The following is a 4,973-nucleotide window of genomic DNA, read 5'->3' as shown; positions in this document are numbered from 1 at the left end:
GCAGCCCGGGGAAGGCTGCCCCTATATATACTGCACTCGCAGAATGAAGGCATTAGTGGGATTTCTCTGGAAAGACATGATCTCACGACGAAGGCAACATGGTCAGCAGAAATGCGGAGATTGACCTGGGGATGACAGTCTGGTGGGAACCAGCGCCAGATCTCCTGGAGGGATGCTGCCAGGCTGTGTTGCATGGGACAGTTTCTGCTCACGGGCATCAGCACATCCTCTGGATGCACAAGAGCTGCTAGGCAGATTCTTAGGAATGTTTGGGGAGGACACCCATTCTGTGGGTCTTTGCCCCCAGCCCTTGGCTTCTTGCTTATGTGCTTTTGTTTGTGTCATTTCTTGAAGCAGTGTCTGCAAAAATACACATTAGTTTTCTTCCAAGAGAAGAAATAAAAGGTCTAACCTGAGTTTGTGAAAGGGACAATTTTTTGCAGTGTGCTATAAAGTGTGTCTGATACATCTGGGCAGGGATCCTCCAGCAAATTTCCCATGAGGAGCAAGGATGGGCTGCTTGGAGCCCCCATAGGCTGTGCTTCTCTGAGTAACAACAACCAGCAGAAGGAGAACAGCCACTTACCTGCACACCAGCCACACAGGGAGCTCAGCAACATCCAGCTGGTGAGATTAACCCCATACAGTCTGACTTGTGTCTCTCAGAAGGAAACTGTGTCTGGGAATACAAAGAGTGAAAGAGTGGTCATGAACTCCACTGATGTTATATCAAAGAGTTTGAAGAGAGGAGAAAGCAACAATTCTGCACTAATTCAGGGGACCAGGATGCACAGTCTCTGTATTATTATCATCTACTGAGCAAAAGCAGTGAGACTTGTTGATGTTATCATAAGAGGAACAAACTGAAGGATACATTCAAAGGTGCACCCAAAAGCTATGCATCAAAGACGAGGCTCACTCAAAGCCCCATTGCAAATCTCTAATGCAAGTACAACTCAAAAGGCCTCACTATAAGATCTGCTGTCTAGCTTGTTCTTAAAAGAATTCCTCCCTAAGCTATTATGAATAAACGACAGCACATGAGACACACAGTGAAGGCCAAGACATTGCCCAGGACAATTAGCAGAAATCCCAGTAAATCCGAGTAAAGCAGGCTCCAGCAACCAAGCACAGTCCTAGCTTGTTTCCAACTGCTTCTAGCTTGGATGCATGGCTGACCCTCACCTATTGGTTTCTGGGTGAAGCCAGTGCTGCTGGTAAGCACAGCACAAGCCTAGCACAGAGAAAAAGAATATTGAAGCGACTGGACAAGCACAACTGTGGAGGGTACATACGTGATTCTGAAGTGCTAATCTCACCTCAAGAACTGCTTTTGACTGCTGTGTTGCAACCCCAGGAGAGCTCAGATGGCAATTTCTCTGCTCTCATCTGCCTGCCCTCTCAAGGCAAGCAGTCTCTCCTGACCTGCAGGGTGAGTTATTCTTCAGGCAGATTTTGAAGATGAGAATGAGTTCCGATGCTTTTACTTTCAAGACCAGTCAACCTGAAAAGGCAGGACTGTATCCACTTAGATAGTCCTCTGCACTTAGGTGTAAGCTGAATAATAACAACATCAGGGACTGAATGATGTTTGCCCTTATTTAAAGCTAAAATTGTTGAAGCACAATAATTAAGAGTTTTCCCCTTGGAGAAACATTTCTATGAGTACAGAAAAGGGTTAATGACAGACCCGCAGGTAATAATGTGAGTTCCTTGCAAGTTTTATTCCCAACAGTCTGTCTCCGGTAGAAAATACTCTGAAATATCTGTGATAGAGCTGGTGAGCAGGGAAAAAAAAATAAACAGCATGCTTTTCCTAGTCTTACATAGACCCAGCTTTGGAAAGGATGCAAAAAGCCCATTGAAGTCAACACACAAGCAATAAAGCCAAGCAGGCAGACTCACTAGGGAGACAATATTATCAGTTTTGGCTCATCGTTTGCCAAGCTGCTAAGCGCTTATTAGGTGCTTACTCGAGCAGTGAACACACAGTATTTAATTTTTTTCTTCTTAAGGTAAGAGTCCTTTCAGTAGAAACCTCATTTTCTATTCCTCAAATACACACATAACACACAGAACAATATCATAGAATCATAAATATTGGAAAGGACCTCTAATAACATCCAGTCCAACCACCAGCCCACCCTGCCCACTGCCCACATCCCTCAGTGCCACATCCACACGACTCTTGAACACCTCCAGGGATGGTGACTGCACCACCTCCCTGGGCAGCCTGTGCCACTGCAGCACCACTCGTGCTGAGAAGAAATGGTTCCTAATACCCAACCTGAAACTGGAGTATCCAACCTATCACATCTGCCCTGGGATGCTGATGGAGGCAAGAATGACTGAGCACAGCTGCAGATGGCCTCACTTTCCCCAGCACTCAACCCCCCACTTAATACCACGGAAAGCACTAAAGTAACTATTTCTGCTGAGTTTTGGGTACTGTTGATATCCTACTAAGTCCATATTGATGGAAGGAAGTAAGGCCATGTTATCAGTATAATTTGCACATCTTGATTAACCATGGCTGAGGCTGTAGGGTTAACACAGTGGGAGGGCTGAAGTGAGAGGGGGCATATTTTATATTCTTTTATCACTGGATGAACAAATGTTTCTTGTTAAAAGCTAAATAACCATCTGAAAACCCCTCTTTGAGGACAGCTCTAAGAAAGAGATAAGATAGTGAGAGGGTTGTTGCCCACTGAGCATCTTTGAAAATCAGGCCCTGTACTAAGAAGTTTAAATATAGATCTAGGAACCTATCCATCAGCAAGTGTATTTAAAAACAAAAACCCCCCAAAACAATACTTTGGGTTGCTTTTCTTTTAAGGGAACAATGCTTTGGTTTCACAGGTACAGCACTTGTACAGTTACCACTGGAGCCAAGGAGAGGCAAGCAGAGAAGGGACAAATAGTGGAGATGACGGTTCTAGTTTTCTTCATAAAAAGACATCTTTGTCTCACTGTTTTTGAGACACACACCACTGCTTTACTGCTGGCCTTAGGGATTTCCATCCCCACAGCTCCTTCCTCCCCATTTTAAAGAGATGGGGCTATTTTTATTTCCTGGCTTAAACAGATCCACAAATTTACTGTTCAGCTCTAAGCTGGAAAAGTTAAATATCCACTCTCCTTATGCAAAGACTGATATTTATTTTATCTAAAGAATTTATATAATACCAACAGTCTGCCTTGGTGAAGCCAAAGAGGCTTAAAAAATTACTAGTAATCCCTTTTTTCCACCTCAGAGCCCACATCCTAAACACTGAACAAATCCCATCAGTGTTTGGGGCACATAGCATCATTGTTGTCAAATCAATGGTGAATTTACATGCTGTTAATCCTTGGCATTTATTCAAACAAGCTCAGCAAGTTTTAGAAGCACAATGCATTTCATGTTTTCGTCAATGGATTTACATAGTGAATGAGTGATGCTCTCCTCTTCCCAGTCTGCAGCAGCACACCAGTGTGGGAGACATGAAGGCAGCATCCAGCACAGAGAGCAGGAGAAGTGGAAGACAAGCAGGTCTGGAAATTTACAGCTGCTGAGTAATGGTGCTTCTTCCCACCTGTAGATCTCAGAGCACTTTACAGAAGAGGTAAGTATCAGCATGGTGACTAGGAACAGTAAGTAAAAATGAGTTCTCACCCTGAAAGGCAGGGGTAAAATCTGAGCCCTTTTCACTCCCCTCATCCTCTCCATGAATAAAACTGCCTTTCCTCCAACTGCCCAGAGCTTGCTGCTGAGAGTCCCTCTGCCTTGCGACCAGGCCTCATCTCAGAGAGTTTTCCATGGCCTCTGTTCTTACAGAATCAAATATTACCTTTGCTGTGGGAATAATAACCGTTCTTCTCAGACTGCAGAACCTGAGACTGCAAGATTCTTTTGGGAGATGATGCTTACTGATCCAAAGCAAATAATCAAGTTGAGTCACATGAGAGTTTAAGGAACATGGCGTTAAGCAGATCTTCCTATAGAGCCTATAGACTATTCCTGTAGATATTTTTTTTCTTCAAAGGATTACTGTGTGACCTGGAAGGAAAGTACAGCATACAAGGAAGAGCAGAAGCATGTCAGAAAATGTTCTATCATAGATATTCACTCGGCAGGTTGGTAATGTGGAAGGCTTAGGAAGCAGTCAAGACAAATGCTGCAGCCCTCTTAGTAACTCTACAGTAACCCACACAGCCCTCGTTTGAGTCCATCTCATTGTGTCTGAGCAGGGCTTGGGAGGAAAACAATAGACACCAAGGGTAGATGCTATTGAATGGGTAGATGTTATTTCCTGGGTGAAACCTCAAAGGAAAGTTCAATAAATTGCCTGATCACAGGTGATTCTGCAGCAAAGTCCTTAAGAGCAAGCTTGAGATCAATTGGACAGTGCTCAGGTAAACTGGCACTGGGAATTGAGCTGGTTTTCAGTGCTAAGAAAAGCATGGAGATCAACTCACAGAGAAGATGGGGTGGATTGGACAAGAAGGCTGTGTCAGGTACAGAAGGGACACTGATGGAAGGGGTTTGGGCAGACAAGCTGAATTAATGATTCAGGTTAGAGAGTTAGACCTCTGAACCTGCTACTGTATGTACACAGGCTATCAGTATAATTAAGTTATTTAAACTTACTTTAGACAACCTAGTGCACCTGCACAATGCAAGCACATCCAGCATCTACTGCGGGGAGCACATCCTTCAGCAGGAAACCACGGGATGCACCTCTTAACATCTGCAAAGCACCTGGGGAGTGCTACAGGACCTGAAAACTTCCCTGTGCTGTGTCCAACCAGCCAAACAGTGTGTAAAAAAGCCAGCTCGTGATGGGCTAATGATCGCCAGTCCCTCACGCATGGACGCCAGATGAGTCTGTTATGGTGGCTGCTGTCTGGTGACTTGGAGAATTTATTTTTACAGTAGATCAGTGATGGGAACCTTGGGAAAACATAACTTGGCAGAGAAAGACCCTACTGAT

Source organism: Coturnix japonica, chromosome 1 (genome assembly GCF_054131305.1).
Source record: "Coturnix japonica strain WE chromosome 1, WE-NBRP24, whole genome shotgun sequence".
NCBI classification, from domain to species: Eukaryota; Metazoa; Chordata; class Aves; order Galliformes; family Phasianidae; genus Coturnix; species Coturnix japonica.
Note: the sequence above shows the minus strand (reverse complement) of the source record.